The sequence below is a fragment of the Aythya marila genome (genome assembly GCF_965140915.1).
Source record: "Aythya marila genome assembly, chromosome: 8".
Taxonomy (NCBI): Eukaryota; Metazoa; Chordata; class Aves; order Anseriformes; family Anatidae; genus Aythya; species Aythya marila.
In genome coordinates this window covers 16,118,460-16,135,557 of record NC_139049.1, presented here as the reverse complement: position 1 = coordinate 16,135,557, position 17,098 = coordinate 16,118,460, and the positions used below count along the sequence as shown (strand labels likewise).

The following is a 17,098-nucleotide window of genomic DNA, read 5'->3' as shown; positions in this document are numbered from 1 at the left end:
AGGTGATTTATCTGTGAGATCTTTGGAGGCAGGAAGCTACGCAGAAATGTCTCAAAGCCATAGCGTGAAGTAGAGAAAGTGTAATGAGATATTTAGCTAATGTTATCGTTAATCCTACAAAATAAGGAAGAAAGAATGACGGGGATAGTCACAGAAGGGAATGGGGTTTAAACTTAAAGCCAAAAGGACTTGAGCTTAGAGGGGTGGGAAAAGATTCCCAGGGTTCAGCCTTACTGAGAAATCTTTGCCCAGTCTAGCCCAGTTGCCTCTATTTAAGCAGAAAAGGGGACGTATTTCTGCATATTTACGTGGCCCTGGTGTGTCCTTACCCAACATCAGAGAGACAGAGACGGCCATCAGCCCTCCAGCTCCCCCCTGCCAGGGCAGAAGGTGAGGCCAGGTCACCGCCGGTTCAGCACTTCTGTAGCGACAGCCCACGCACAAATTCTCATTACTTTTAAAAGCACGAAGCGCTGAGCCCCAGCCCGTGCAGCAAACCGCCCCTGTGTGAGTCAGGGCCCGGTCCGACCCTACTCAGCACATTCAGGCACTGCCGCTCTGCTGGGAGCTTACCAGCGGAACTGGGAGGACAGGTTACGCCACCGCATCTGCCTCCCTCAGCCCAGCAGAGTTGGGGCAACTCCGAGTCAGGGATTTTCGCCGAGGCGCGACAAATCCACACTTCGCATTCGGGGGCACGTGAGGCGCTGCAGGAGGCAGTGCGGCCGCGGGAGGCCTCGCACCCCGCTACCCTCTGCCCTTAACATCGGCGGGCCCGGCGGCGGCCAGCCAGTCCCGAGGTGCGGGTCGCCGCCTCCGCCTCCGCCAGAGCCCCGCGGGGCCCCCAACGCAGGACGGTGCCGGTGGGAGGCTGCCGCCAGCCCCGCGGCTCGCCCGCAACGCAGCCTCGCGGGGTGGGGGGGAACAGGCGGCGGTGCCGGGCAGGAGGGAGCCGCTGCCCCGGCTCCTCCTCGGAGCCTCGAGGGCAACCGCGAGCGGCCGGCGCAGGGCAGGGCTGGGCGGGGCAGGGCTGGGCGACCCTGGAGCCCGGCGTCACCCGGGGGGGCCGGGGGCCGGCCCCAGCAGCGGGAGGAGCGGGCGGGCGGCTCCTCCTCGGCTCCATCCGCCCCCCGCTCCGCTCCGCACCGCCCCGGCCCCGCCTCGGCCCGCCCCGGCTGCCCGGAGAGGCCGCTCCGCGCCCGGCTGCCGCCGCCTTCGCGCTCGCACGCTTCGCCGGAGCCGCCCTCTTCGCCCCGCGCCTCCCCGTCCTTCTCCAGCCCGCGGCCGGCGCCCGCTGACGGCGGGGGAGCCGCTGCGGGGCGGCAGCGGCGCCTGAGGTGAGCGCCCCCGGGGCGGCCGCGGGAGGGGGGCGCCGCTTCCCCGGCGGAGGCCCGGGCCTGGGCTGCCGGGAGCGGGGCCCGGCGTCGCCCCCCGGGGCGGGAGCCGTGTCCGTGCCCGTGCCGCGCGGCCTCGGCTCGCCTCGTTCCGCCGGGGGCCGGCCGCCCAGGCTCTGCGGGCGAGCCTTTATTCGCGGCCGGGCTTTGTGCGGGCAGCGGCGCCGGGCACGGAGCGGGGCCGGGGCCCTCCCTGCAGCCTCTCGGCCCGCAGGGCTTCCCGGCGGGGGGAGCAGCGCGTTTTTCGTGTCAAAAAAAAAAAAAAAAAGAAACGCCACGTTCTCTTTGAAGGGGCTAGCGCCGGGCGGCCGGAGCCGGGCGGCACGACCGCCGCTGCCCGGTAGGTGTCAGGCTGGCGGTGCGGCTGAGCCCGGGGGCGGCGACTCCCCGCTCGCCCCCCGCTCGCCCCGGTCCTGCCCTGCCCTGCCGGCACCCCGTGCCCCTGGGGCGGCCGGGGCCGTGGGGGGCCGCGGGGCAGGGCAGGGTCGCCGGTGGCCGCCGCCCGGCGGGGTGAGGGGGCCTGCGGGTGAGGCCTGCGGGTGGGTTTTGTTCGTGCTGGCTCTTGGTTCCTCGGGGCCGGTGGGAAGTGAGGTGCCCAAACGCGCCCCTTGCCCTCTTCGCTTTCCCTTGCGCCCGGCCTTTGCCATCCCCGTGCCCCGTTTGCTTGGCTCCTGATGCAAGGCTCCCGGCCTCAGCCTGCTGGGAGCGATCCGTGCGGCTGGGTGTTGCTTTCTGAACTTGCCAACCAGCAGGTTTAACCAGCAGGTTTCTGAATGTCTGCCACATACAGGGGCCGGAGGTTTGTGCCCTTCAGTGCAAGCCGAGCACAGTGGCACTGATGCTCCTTAACCTTACGTTAGCCCTTGCGTTGTATAATGGGGCAGCTGGGTTTGTGTAAGGCTTGGTGGTAATGTAATAAAACGCAACTAGAAATCTTCCCGTCATCTACAGAACCTTTAAATGTTACTCTGTCTTGGGAGGTGCCTTGTCTGTGGGTGTTTCCAGAGGGGTACAAGGTCTAGGGAGGGCAGGGCCAGCTTGGCACTGCTGACTGGAGATCTCCCGTCTAGGCAGCAGAGAGGCTTTTGTGGGACCCGCCATGGAAATGATGCCCTTTGTTTGTACACATGCGATCGCTTGTTTTGGAAATCCGCTGTATACATGCAGTGTAGTTTGCCTAATAGCCTATGTGATAGCTGCGAATAAGACGTGACAGAGTGCGCTTTAATTGCGCAATGTTGTGTTCTGGTTGCAGACCTTTCACATTAGCTTGTGCTAGCAGCGTGGACCAGGTGTGAAGTTATTACGCCGCATCTGCATGCTGCGATACGTCTCATGCTGTAGCCAGCTCCAAAAGCAGTAGCCAGGTGCTTGGATTTTCTTCTTTCTGCATTATCTATTTCACTTTGGTTTTTGTTTTTTCCAAAAAACAGGGTGCTGAAATGACTGATCTGTTAGTTGTCAACAAATCTGGAGACTGCTGCCTAGTTACTTAAGGCTGCTGTAGGTTGTTATGCAATCAGATTAACAAAGTTGAAACGATCATTCAACTTCAGGTAAACAAATGATATTTATAACATCATAGGTTAGGTTGACAGCAGCTGAGAGAGGCGCTGCAGGTAGCGCATTACAAATATTTGACCAAAACTCAAGGGATGGACACATTGACATAGTAAATATATCTCGCTAAACTTCTCAGTATTATAATGTGCTTACTATTGATTGTCTGTATTCCAGGGGCTTCTGCAGTGCATTAGGCACAGCCCGCGTGCATGGGCAAAGTTGCTTGCAGCCTCATTTAGTTGATGAGCAAATGTCTTTGTGCCCAGCCTGGGGTGCTGCGTGGGCTCTGCTTGTTGCAGCACAGGTGTTGCGTCCAAGATGACCAATGCTCAACTGGAAGCTTTAGAAGAAAAAAGTCATTCCAGACGTGTTTGCTGAAGCTGGCAAGCCCCTCAACCAGTCCATTATTAGTTGGCTGTTTCTCCTTGTTGTCGTGGAAGCAGCGTTGCGGCAGGAGCGATTTTTAAGGCTCGTCTCCCTGAATCTACTCAGAGAGGAGGCGATGGGGCATGGCTGGGGTGGGATGGGCTGTGTGACGTAGGCATCAGCAATGCCGGCACAGCGAAGGTGAGACCGTGCCGGCAGGGCTGAGAGCTGGGAGGCAGGAGAGGGAAGCCTGTGATGTGGGGGAAGAAGCTGGAGAGGAGGGAGGCGTTTATCCGTGTTACGGCAAGGACCGCTTGTCCGAGTCTCTCTGTGCAGGGTCTAGCTGGGGACCTATCTGTGGTCGCAGCTCATAGCGCAGCCATCTTGTGTGGGCTCTGGTGCCGTGGAAGTGCACCTCACTCCAAAAATACTGCAGTGTGACATATGCCCACCGGTATGACGGTGTGCACCGGCGTGAGGCGTTTGGGGGCAAGAAGGAATAACTGACTCATGTCAGGCAGATGGCCGGAGTCCTTTTACATTGATGTGGAACTTGAGCCCTTCCAATCTGTCTCTTGTTCAGGGAAAGGTAAGGAAGACCTTAATGTTTCTCCTCCATCTTTCTGCAGAAGATGATAGAACAGCACTTTATTTTTTATAATCATTCAAAAAATATTCTGGAAAGTTTTTTTTGTTCTTAATTGTTGTTACTTATTTCCTTGTTGCCTCTGTTTAAGCAGGCATCTAATTGCAAAGGGATTTCATAGGCACTTGCAAACAGATATTGCTATGCTACTGGCTTATCCTTGCGCTATATAAAATACATGCAACTAAATGTATGCAAGCACATTTTGGGTGTACTGGAATCTAAAAAGGTACTTTTGGCAATTGGAAATACTGTTCAGGCCGTATTATTGCAAGATGCTCAGAGAAGAGGCGGTGTGTAATGGGATGAGCAGTCAGTAACTTTAAGACCATGTCTTCTACTGGTACTAGTCTACTTCACCTCCAGTTTATTGACAGGTCAGTGTCTTCTTTAGCTTTGTGAGCTGAACGAGATCAGTTGCTCTTGGGGAGACCAGAGCTCTGTCTAGCTCAGCGTCTGTCCTCTGATGGGGCTGCCTAGCTGCAGTGCTGTCGCTGTCCTGGTGCAGTCTTCCAGCAGTCCCCGCTCTGCGAGGACTTTGGGCTGGCAGTTCCAGTTGTGTGTAAGAGCTGCTGATGGACGGGCTTCTCTGGAATTGTTGAGTGTGTTTTGAAAACCCGTTAGTGTTCACAGCATTAGTGTTCAGTGTTGGTGAACTTACAGTGCAGCTGTGTACTCCAAAAAGTATTTAAAATCTTTTTGTTTGTTTGTTTTATGGCCTGCCATTTGAAGCACCTGTCTTGTGATTTTCATCTGTGTTTGGGGAGATTATCTTCCTTTTTAGATTTTTACATGGAAAATGCTATGTTTGGAGATGTTGACAAGCCTTAGAATGTATGCAAAGATAACTGCCATATGTTTGCAGTAAGGTATGCTCCCAGCAACACTTTCAGTCACCTTTCCTAGTTATGTACCATTGCAGCTGTCACATTTAGGTGACTGTATGCAAAAAAAAAAAAAAAAAAAAAAAAAGTTAAAACCCAAGAAGTAATGAGATTTCTGTAGCTATACATCCTGTACATAGATTTCAGTAAGTCTCGGTTCAGACCCATGCAGACTACAAAAGAGTTGCTGTATGCCAAGCAGTGACTTCAGCAGTGTTGTTTGAAGTTCCTGCCAAAGTAAATCTGTGCAAGGTATTTGGTGCAGCAGTTTAGGGGATGTGGAAGGATGAGGGAAGCAGCACTGAAAAATAGTAGTAAAGAGCTTGAAGTTAAGAAATAGGGCTTCCAAGAAGTGTGGCATCACACAGCAAAACCAAGGACTGGCTCCCTACATTGGTCTTCTGGTTAGCTTTCACCACACCATCCCAGACCACTTAGGGAATGGGTGGGTGTTAAGAAGTTGCCTTTTAAATCCCCAATTTCTGTGTGGGGTCTTTGGACTGTGAACCAACCTATGGTAACTGCTTTTGTCGTGGTGGTCCAGGCGTCTGCGTGGGTTATAGTGGTAATGGCAGTTAGGTTTGGTTTATTATAAGAGGCCCTCCAGCGGTTCGTTCATTTGTGTTTTATTATTCTGGCAGTTCCTGAGATCCTGTTGTTGAAAGTGGGTCAAACTTCCACTTTTTAAACCAAACAGAAAGTGTTTGTCTTGTCACTTTATACTGCTGTTGCACCCTCAAGCCGGTGAATTTAGGATTGAAGTGGGTGGCATTTCAGTTTACTGGTTTACGGATGGGATAATAGTAGAGAGTGACCTGACAAACACTTTCTGTTTGTTTTAAAAATAGAGACTCTTACATAGTGATGCTCTATGAAACAACTGGGCACGCACATGGTTAAGATCTCCACAAGAGAGCATTAATCCAGCAGCATCGCCTGCATGGCTGTCTGCCGTAGCGTGCCTCTAAGGGAGGTAGCTGTGGAGTGAAGAGATGCCAGTGCCAAACGGCTTCACTGGAATATTGGGCAGCCTCTGGACAGGGCTCTTCTAAACTAGTTGAGCTCTTAAAGTGGCCTCTGTTTTTCTTCTATCTCTGTATCTTTAAGAGGAAGCTGTAGATGTGATCTTTTTCCAAAACCGATGAGTAAAAAGCAAGTTTGCTTGAAATGCATGTTTAATAGGAAGAGCGTGGCAGGATCTATATATACAGGTGGGCATTTTCCCAGCAGGGTGTGTTGGGTGGTTAGGGCCATAGCTATGTTGCCGCTAACCAAAATTCTAGCTCTGAGCATGTCTATAAATACCATCGCCTCACCCCTTGGACTCCGTAAAACGATATTTAGCTGGAACCCAGTCATACGTCAGAACATAAAAGGACCTTGGTCATCGTGTGCTTTTATAACAAACAAGGAAAAATGTATCCAAGTTGCCCAATATGTGCATTGTCCGCACAAAGACAGCTTTTTATTCGGTGAAGGGGAGGCACTTACCTTTTAAACTTTTCTCCTTTGTATTTGTATCTCATCTCTTTCCAAGTTTTTATTAATAAAAGCACGACAACTTTAATGTAATTATGCATATTTGACAAACAGATCTCTATGTTTTCGACTCATGGCTAATTAGATTTGTGGAGCCTGTGCAGTTCAGGATGTTGGGTGGGCAGATTGTTTTAGCAGGAAGGCAGAGCTGGGAGCAAGTTATTATTCTTGCCTTTCTTACGGTGGCGCAGCACTTCCCGTGACCTTGGCAGGTTTCTCGATGGCATGCTGGTGTTGATGCCCAGATCCTGGGGAAAAGGGGATGAAGTTGGCCTATGTGGAGTACAGTACATTTGCCCAGTACGTTTCTCTGAACGGTTAAATAAAGTTCTAAGTATTTGCACATCTTTACTTGGAGCAGTCAGAGAAAAGAACCGCTTGGTAAAAGCAAGCCAAGGCTGCCTTTTTAAGGCTGGGAGTGGGCTGTAAGCCCATTTCATCTTTCACTTTGAGGGATGACTAAGATGTTTCTCTCTTCCGGCGATACCCAGCTTGGGCCCTGCTGCTTCATTTTGCCAACGGGCCTCCTCATCTCAGCCACGCCGTTGTGTGGAGGCAGCTGACACACAGTCAGCATGGTGAGGGTCTCTCTGTGGGGCTGGATGTGTGTGGTGAAGCTGCCTGCAGCGGCTGTGTGCCCGCTGGAGCCGGTGCGAGTGGTGCTTGAAGGTGCGCTTGTGATGCTGACGGACGGGGGGCTGCTCTTTGCCTTCCAGGGCAGTTGCGCTCGTTATGTATGCACGTGGCAGCTGTGGTCTGGTGGATGCCCGGAGGCTCAGCTTTCTCTCCTGAGCTTTTATTTTTGCGCAAATCTGAAATAGCAGAACTGGAGCCACTGAATAAGCCAGGGGAGCGGATATGGCTGCTCTCCCCTCCACCTACTGCAGAAACGCACAGAGGAGCAACTGGTATGAGTATTTCGGGGGTGAAAGAAAAGGCAGCCGGTCTAATGTTGTCTCTGTTATTTTTTCCATTCAGGGTTCTTATGAAGATAGTTTTTCCTTATGATAAATGTTTTTAATTACTCCCTAGTTGTCAGGTATGGTGCCCTATCATTTAAAAGTGGCTGGCCTGTACTACCCAAACGAAAATCAAAACTTCCCAGTGAACAAGTTTCTGAAATAATTTCTGTCGGGTTTTCTCTGTTTAAACAAACAAACAAACAAAACAAACAAACAAAAAACACGTAACCTTTCTACTTTGGTTGCATCATATGAGTATCTTTGAGGTTGAAACTTCCCTGATGCTTGTGGGAGAGGGAGAATTTATTTCTTTTGTCTCAAATGCTGTAGTGGTGGATGCTAATTAAAATCCAAACAAACTGGGTTGAGGGGGTAGTCTTCCTTTGCCCTCACAATGAAAATCATTTCTTTGGAAGAGCTGTGAGAATTATGCCTGCAGGCGTTCATATAGAGATAAATTAGCCCCTGGCTGCCCCAAATCTTGCTGTTTCAGTTGGCAGAAATCTGCCAGGAAGGCTTTTTGAAATGGCAGCAGCCTGTCTGCGTGTTGTGGAGCAGATTGTGTACCGGGGACCACGGCACAGCCCTGAGCAAGGACGTCAGCAGCGGCTGGCGTCCCCAGCACAAACAGCCAGACTCCGTCAGCCTGACAGAGCGGAGAGGAGTGGCGCAACCCTAATGGACACATCCTGATGGCTGTCAGCTGAGAGCATGGGGTTTGTTTGTTGTTCTCCCCCAACGACAGGAGCTGACTCTGAGGTGGATTTTCCTATGGCTAGCGTTCTGCATCTCTGATGTTTTGGCAAGAGTGAGAGTGTTTCCTAAAGAGAGGAAAAAAAAAAAAAAAAGGAATAAGAGGCCTCAGACTTAGTAACAGCATTTAGGAGAACAACAAATGCTTGGCCTTGTCGAGCAGTGTTTCATTGTGCATTTAGTTGGGCATCTTTACCAGCATAATGGAAAATTACGTGCTTGATGCTTCACTGAGTTGCGATGGGATTTGGAGGATGTAATTTCTCTAAGACTTCTAAAATCCCAAGCTTCGTGGTGCAGTTTTTATTTGCATTTATGTTTCTGTGCTAGTCTCCGAGCCTTTTTTCTTCCGCAAGAGATGGCTGGGTGCTATCAAGGAAAGAGCTTAAAGAAGAATGGATAGAGAGCAAACAAGTCAGAGCTTCCTAGCAGGTGAGCGGGGACTGGGGCGGGCTTGGTTTGGCCTGAGGGAGCAGTCTGGGGCAGGAACCATTTGAGCGGCTGGCTGCAGGGAGGGCTGCGCGCCGTGTCCCGCTCTGTGGCGTTGGTGGCACCGCAGTCCCTTCTCTGCCTGGAGCCCAGGGATCAGGCCAATGTCCCGGTGATGGTGTTGGCCTGTGCTTCTTGCCATGCTTCTGCTGTGAGCCAGTGCCTTAAGAGAACCTCGTGAGGTGAACGGCTTCCCAGAAAGTTGTTAGGAGCTTAATGCTGCAATGTAACGAGGTTTGCGAGTCACCTGTGGCACAAGAGTGCTGACAGCTGCTTTTCAGTTATTAGTTTTCGTACAGCCTGTTTTGGCCATTAGGATTGGTTGGCTATGCAAAGTGGCTCCATAAAATGCAAATTATCAGCTTCTATGTGGGTCAGAAAGCATTGCATACTTAGCGTAACTCTTGTAGTTAAACGGCCTCCTTTGTTAACCAAATGATTTAAGCACCGGCTGACTCTCAGCAGTGTCAAAAACATACAGTAATTCTGACTGAGTGTAAATAAAGCATTTCAGCTTGGAGTGATGACTGCAGGACTGGCTTGAAAGCTATTTTCGGGCCAAAGGCACAACCCAGAGCAGGGGGACGGCCGCGGCTCCGCTCCTGGAGCGGCGTCAGGCTGGAGGATGACTCAGTCAGCCCTGCAGCTTCCTTGTTGCTCCAGAAAGGTGGCGATTTATTGCAGTCTCTGTCAGCACTAAGCAGCCGCCCGCCCGGTGCTGATTCAGCTCCCAAAGCTGGGTAAGGCTGCGCACCCGGTCTCTGCCCATCGCGGCCTTCCCAGCTCCCTTCCCTCCCATGCCGTGGGTGCCGAGGTTGAAGCAAGAGCAAACGTGGCCAGATCATCACAGAGTGCCCTTGCTGCTGGGTGGGAAGCGCGTCCAGACCCAGCCAGGCCCTCCCTTTGTAGGCAGAACAGGTTGGGCAGCAGCAGGGCACCGGGGGAGACGCAAAGCAGAAGGTGGAGCTTGCTGAGGACGTTCACTACGTGCTGCAGTTTGAGGGCTCGTGTTTTTTGGGGTTTTATGTTGGCTTGCAGTAGCCAACCTAAAGGAGGAGGAATTTCTTAGCTCCTGGTGTTATCTGATGATTAGTTGGAGTGAGGCAGTTAGTTGTATTGCTATCTTTCTCCTCCTGCCTTCCCCCTCCAAAGACAGGTACAACACTGCCAGTCCTTACGCCTGGCTGTGAAATACAGCACCTGGTGTTGGGTATAGGGGCGATATTGTGCATATCAAGGGTAAGGATTGTGCTGGAGGACAGCATCATAACGGGCACATCTCATCCTCTCACTTCCACCCTGGGGAAAGCACATAAAGAACCCACTTGCTGTTTCTTGCCATTGCAGCCCTTTTCTTTTAGAGGAAGGCAAAGGCTGGAATAACTGTTGTGTTCTTGTATTTTTTTCCTGAAACAAATCTCTTGTTGGTTTTTCTTGCTTTCAGCGTGTGCTTGGAAAAGGCGCGTTTGAGTGGTGCCAGTGGTGGTCAGTGTTGCCCACTTTCCGAGATGTGACCTTTCGCAAGGAGGTGGTACGTTTTTTGTGTGGCAGGGCTAGGGCTGAAGGTCACGGGCGGATTAGCCGTGCCGAGGAAGCTATCCAAGACCATATCTGCTGCAGGTTTTCTGAGTGTGTGAGATGAGTTCTGCTTTTGATCTTGGTTGTGACTCTGAATATCCTGAGGAATAAAGACACATGTAAGGAAGGAGGTGGCCCTGAAGACTCTTTGTTTTTCCTTTAATGGTTCCTACCAGGTGAATTGCAGTGTCAGAGAAGCTGGCAGTCAACAGCAACGAGCAGATCAGTGACCTCTGTGCTTTCCCAGGCATCTTCTCTTTGCTCTGACAATGCTGAGGGTGCCTGGGTATGAAAAAGTCACCTGTGAGCTTCATGGTGTGCTGCTCTGTGCCAGGACCGCCAGAGCAGCGTGGGTATCGGAGAACGCTGGGTGAGCTGAGGCACGCTGCCTGTGGGAACGCCAGCCTGGCCTCAGATCCAAGGAGCCACCAGCACCCTGCTGTAGCATCAGACTGCCTGACTGGTTTTGTAACTCCATTTGAATGCCGAGGAGGAGATGTAAAACAGGAGGCAGGGGTTACTTTTGCCCGTGAGGTAGCGTGTGCCTCCTGGCACTAGGGGTTGTGGGCTGGATTATCCGCCTCTGTCTCCTCATTGCCTCCCAGGGATCAGCCAGCATGTCTGGTAGGTTTGGCTGGTCACCGGAGATACTCTGGGACAAAGTTTAATACTGGTTAAAATTAGAGTGCTGTTTTTGGTGTACTTACCTGGCAATGTCACCCCCCTGGTGCTGCGTGCAGCTGCCTTTAACGATTCGCCTGGGTTTTATCCCATTTGCTACTTGGTCACAGATCTGTTCCAGAAAGGCTTGGATGAAATGAGTGCCCGCAAAGAAAGTGTTAGAGAATGTTGGGAAGAAATATAAAGGAGAACAAGCACGCACCAGAAAATCAGTTTAAAAGTATGCAGTAAGGAGGCAGAAATGGGCACGCTTACAGACACAGCCGGAGGGGTGGTGTGGCAGCAAGTGGTGCTGCAGGCTGGGAGCTGAGGAACTTTGCCAGAGCTGCTGTGCTCGGGGCCCTCTGGGTGCCTGCGTGGTGCCCAGCATGGTAGGACTCTGCCCTGGTTTGTGCCTTGAGGATGTCAGAAGAACAAAAACAGGTCCCTTTGCCTAGTGTGGAGACATTTCTTTTTCTAAATGGAGTGAGCTGTGGATTATATTTCTAGATCCCATGATGAGCTTGAACCTCAGTATCTTAATTCAGTTCTCCTAACAGATTTGCTTTCCAAATACTATTCCTAAATCCAGTTATGAAGAGCATTTTCTGTTCCTGCTGTGACCAACGTTGATGCTCCTGATGCTGCCCCGGGGCTGGGGTAGCTGCTGCTGTTTCCTGGGGGCTCCTGGAGCTGTGCTCTGCAGGGCAAAGGCAGTGCTGGGAGGGTTAATGCTGCTGCTAACTGTAACTGAGAAAATCTGACTCATTGGTCATGGAAGACAGGAGTACAATCAAATATTGTGGCTAGATTGATTTGTTTACATATAGTGAAATTATGTAAATATCAATGCAGATTAGGTTTAGGCCTTTTGTTTGCTTGCATTCAGTACCCTGGAGCCAAAACCCGGTGCTGCTGAAGTCACGGAGAATTTTACTACTGAGCTTAGTAAGTATGGGATTTAGCTTCTGAGCAGTTAGAGATACAATAGTTTTTAATACTGTTAAGTGCTTTAGAAGAAGGATTTTTGGTGTTTTTTTTTTTTGTTTTGTTTTGTTTTTGTTGCTACTACTATGAAAGCCATAACTGCAGGCATGTGAAAGGACATCTGAAAGGTTGGTTTATCTTCATTTTTGGGGTAGGAGCAGAGCCTGGGCCTGTTGTTTCTGGGTTGTCATCATCAGGAGTCAGTATCAATGAGCAGAGAAATGGTGTGGAGAGGGGGAACTCTGCAATTGTGCATAAACATGTTAAAGAAGGAGGTGACAAGGTGGACATCTGGAGATGAAATGTGAAGAGCTAAACAGCTGATGGCACAAGGCTGGAAATGTGGAAAGGAGAAGATGATAAAAGGCTTCCTTTTCTGTTCTTTATACAGTGTGTAGTGTGAATAAAACTTTTCTGAGTGAGAGGCTCAGAACCAGAAGAGTTTTTGGTAGGTTGTGATGGCAGGATGCTGGCTTTCACGTTACTTCTCCTTGTCAAAGTGGCAATGCAAGAAACGAGCCTGCCAAAACGACGAGGACAGAGGCTGTTCCCAGGTGGTGGGCTGCAGCCAAGGGCAGTGGTGTCACGTCCTGAAGCTGGGTCATGGGCGATCACCTCCTGCTGCATATCTGTTTCCATATGTCCCCAGCTGAGCTTATGGGAGAACAATGATTCTGGAAAGCTCAGGATCATAGTGAAAGGTTGCTGTTAACTTCTTTTTTTTTTTTTTTTTTTAAAAAAAAAAAAAAAAAAAAAAAAAAGGTTTATTTATGTGGCACAGGTAAGACCAGAGGTCTGGAAAGGTGAAGCCTTCTTTTGCCTGTGCTGTTCTGCTTGTACTTTGGTTTCATGTATGTGAGATAATATAAAAATGCAAACTACCTGTACAGAGCACAGGGTGGTTGAGGAGTAAAAGCTCAGAGAAATTGCAGGGTATTTCCCCCGTCCGTAACCAGAAGAAACTGCTCAGTTGTGTTGTGGGGTGTGGAGGGGGTGTTACTTGTCTCTCATTTTTTACAGGGTTTTCTAGTCTTCCTCTCGGATGGGTACTAAAAGAAGTGCTTGCATGTCTTCATTCTCCAAAGGGATGATGGATTATCATCCGATAAGGAGTTGAATGTCCAATTTAAAGGGTGAATTTTGAGCATGGTGAGAGTGCTCTGACTCCCTGCATGTCGTTCAGTGACTGTGGCATATGAATGCATGCTTGTGTAAAAGCTCTTTCTTGTGTTTATACACTCAATGGTTTATTTTGGTAACAAACTTATTTTTAGATTCTCTTAAGCCAGCAGAAAAATGAGCCTGTGGAGTTGGTCATTTTTGTTTAAGATTGCACTTCCTCCCCCAGAAGTCTTCATAAAACACTTTTCCCCAAGTTTTCTGCCTCCCTACCTTATGAAATCAGGATATAGTTGTTGTGTCTTTTTTTCTGCATTTAAACTTTTACCATAAACTTGCACCGTATTCTTCAGTTCTCCATCAGACTCTTTTCCCTTAGCTGAGGACAGCATGCAGGGACAGAAGTGATCAGCCAGCAGCACTTCAAGCACCCAAGTTTGTAATGCCCAGCCAGCTGAAATGCCTCTGTTCTGCAGATGAGTAAGGGCACCACAGGCGGTTACTGCATTTCATCTTTCGGTGTCTCCTCATAAGCTGTAATTGCTACTAGGCCTGGCTGAGGTTTTATTTCAGTTTATATGACAAAAATGTACGTAGGATTTGCAGATTTGGGGTTGTGCCTTTGTATTGGGTGCGTGGTTGAACAGCATTAGGGCTGTGCTGTTTCTTCTCTGTGTTTTTCTGTTTTTCAAGCAAGTTCACATCAACTTTTTTTTTTTTTAGTGAGTTAATGCTTTGTAAGCTAAGTAAATGTCTTTTTATTAATTCAGTGTGGATACGAGCAAAAATACAGAACAAAAGACAAATGCAAACATTTAAGAAAATAACTATAATAAAGGTTCTTCTTACAAGAATTGTTCTTAAGTGAATTGATAACACTCATTTTCTGTATGTGTGTGTCTGTGTGTGGACACATATATATTTTTTGCATCTCAGAAACTATCCCATATTGTTTGGTAGTGATACACCATGGTATTTGACTGGGTATAGAAGGCAGCAGTGGAGGGCCATCTGTTGTGCACCACTTAGTAGATGCAGGCTGGTGGCTGCAGGCTCCCATCTGCGGCTTCCAGCCATCTCACTGCTCACCCGGTGCCGCGGGACTGTGCGGGTAAGAAGACTTGCACAAAGCATCGATTGCTGCAATACCAATTTCTCTCTTACTTTACTTAGTCATGGTATCCGCTGACGCAAAAGAAATTCCATACTCTGTGCAGGCATGAAAGCAGTGATAATATAAATGCGTGCACTTCTGAAAAATAACGCTAAGGAAAGGCACGTGTCCCTGCATAAGGTATATGTGGTAACTGGAAGTGTATTTACAACACGCGTAACTTCGTTTATTGTAGCTTTTAAATACCCAGCAGGAGGCACGACAATGCAGAAGGACAGGCTGCGGAACCGGCCCGCTGCCCAGACAAACAGCCAGCGTCCCCAGGCTTCCCGGAGGTCAACGGTGGCGGCCAGCGGAGCCACGGCCTGGGGTTCCAGCTTTGGTGCCCTCTGCATCTTGTGCGATAGCTAGCCATGTACGTGCAGTTGGGTTGGATCACAATGGTTACTGTGATATATGTCTGTAAGGAATGGTGTACAAGTAAAGATTTTTGGAGAAACAGATCAATAAAGTGCAAATAGAGCACGGCAGTGCTACACACCCAGACCATGGAAGCAGTGCAATCCAGGCTTTGCGTTTGTTCCTCTGTTGGCTCCTTTTGTTTTGCCATGTGTGCCAAAGACTCCCTTTCCCTTAACTCACTCTTCCCCCCTTCAAATTTGTTAATTGGCCTTTAGTGAAAAGATGTTGCTGCTGAAGGCTTCAGAAGTGAAAGCCAATCTAAACATTCAAGCATTGCGTATAGTTATGCAGCACTTTGGGTGATCTTAAGAAGTGTGAAGTAGCTACAGCAGCAGATCTGCCTGAGCATCTTGTGTGGGTTGGGTTTTTGGAAACCTGTCTGAGTTGTGTTTTTGGTGTCAGCAGCTGCACAGCTCTTGGTGGCTATCCACTTTCATTTCTCCTTTGCCAGCTTTGGGGGGGAGCAAACTCGAGGCAGAATGAACAGATAAGTGGGGGCTGAAATGAATATTTAAGCACTTCTAGATTTATTTCACTGACAGATAAACTCACTGCTTGATTTCTGCGGGAGGAGTGTTTGCCAAAGCCTTGCCAAATGCTCCAAAAAAGGAGCTGCAGAATGTTCAACACAAACCCCACAGCATTTGATGAGAGTTTATTCGGTTGTTTCAGTAGTGACTCATCTCCAGAATGATCCATCCGTTTCCCTCTTTGCATGTATATGTGGGAAAAGAAATCTGGCAAAGGTCTTGGAGCCACCTACGAAATCCAACGTCCTCCTTCAATTATTACTTAAAGCAACTGAGCATCTTAAGCCTTTGGGCAATTTTGCGAGTTGTACTGGCAAAAGGTGTTTACAGTCAAACCTTGTTCACTTTCGTGCAGTGTATCCTATATTTTTAAGAGCGTGGGGGACAGAACAGAGGAAGAAACAGTATGCATGGCTTTCTTTTTCTGTTCTCATTCAGCCACTAATTTTTCTGCCTGTGGACAGGATTGGTTTTGAAGCTGTGGTTGTTAGGACATCACTTTTTCCTTTCTGTGCATCACGGCTTTGGCTATCTGACCTGAAAATTAAAGCTCAGCAGTCAGTGTGTGTGTTACTATGCTTCCTGACACGGCTGTTCAGAAAGCCGAGCGCTCTGTCTGAATCCTTCTCCTGCCTCCACTCCTCTGAAGGCAGCAGCGAGCACAAAAACAGGAAATGGGAATGATAAAGTGTGGGATCATGGAAATGCTGAGCTAGGGCTGCCAGAAGGAAACAGCTTTCTGGTGGCAGTGGGGATGAACTGACTGCAAAAACTTAGGAAAAGTGAATTTTTTTTTTCCTTTTTTTTTTTTTCCCCTGTGACTTCTTTTACAGTTCTGTAAGGCTGTGTAGTGGAAAGGATTCCTGTTGTCTTGAATGGATGCTGGTGCTGGCATGTTAGTGAATGCTTAGGCAGTGTATGTGGACTGCATTAGCTAAAGGACTTGGTAATGCCTTGTCTGCATGCAAAAGAAAGTGATGATTGGGATGGAGGCTTCCTAAGAGCAGAGTGGACTTGGATCCTGTATATTTTACTTCTACATGCAGGAGCTACTACTTTTGCCTTCAGCCTTGTTTTTTCCTGTTTTTCATTCCCCAGATATTTTGCAAATTGATTTTTGCCATAATGTTCTTCCCCCCCCTGGAATTGCTAGGAAACCAGTAGAGCATCATATGGCAAAACATACTGCAGGCCGGGAAGGCACGTTATGGCTTTTCTGCCCTGCCGGAGCTGCAGACCTGCCCCGAGGGTCTGGTGGGGCTGGCTGCATCCATCACCCCTCACACCTGGGCCCCGATCCTGCTCGTGGCGGCCAGCACAGATGCGCTTTTGGCACTTCCATGTGGCACTGACGTTTCTCTCCTCAAGAAGAGCGTGATGCCACGGAGGAGTGGTGTCCGTCGGCTCTTCATCTGGAATTGGTTGAGTCTGCTCAGTAGCACCACCGTTAATGAGTTTTGAGGGCAGGAGGGAGTCTTGCAAGATGCAGTTTTTTTCCATTTCTGTCCAGGCTCAGTGAGTACCAGCGACTGGGCACAGACAGTGCAGTAGTTTTACAAGCTTGTTCCAAGCAAGGGGAGACCTATTCTGAGGCACGGACGCTTGCATCTCAAAGTCCTCAAAGTTCAGAGCTTGCAATGGAGCAATGGGCAGCGTGCTCCTGAGGACAGCGGTTTTTAAGCAAAAGACTTTGAAAGAAAACTGCTCTGTGTGTACCTGTTCTGCCTTTCAATGTTGGCCTGGTCCTGTGCAGAAGATTTCCTGGAGGTCTGTATGGTGGTACGGGCAGGGCTTACTTTCCAAGCAACATGGAAGAAATGGGGTGAAGCGTTGTATTTGACTACAGTTTGTCATGTATCAAAGAAAATATGTCCTGACTAAGAATAGTTTTCTAAGAAAAGGAAATGAACTGTCAGGAATTATAGTAAACATTTGGGAAGTTTTGAAATTATTTATTAGGAGCAGCATATCCTCTGGGTTTGCAAAAAGGCTCTGCTTTTAGCAGGAGAAAGTTATGTTTACATTAAGATCAATGTGATTCAATGGTAACTA

At 49.4% G+C, this 17,098-nt stretch overlaps 1 protein-coding gene across 1 annotated transcript in view; it reads left to right on the top strand.

The window, feature by feature from the left end:
* The first annotated feature begins 1,149 nt into the window (after positions 1-1,149).
* Positions 1,150-17,098, top strand: part of LOC309880616 (uncharacterized protein C1orf21) — a 105,936-nt gene continuing 89,987 nt past the window's right edge. The window contains exon 1 of the mRNA XM_082765731.1: positions 1,150-1,337. The gene's annotated coding sequence lies outside the window, so the exon portion shown is untranslated. The remainder of the gene's footprint in view (positions 1,338-17,098) is intronic.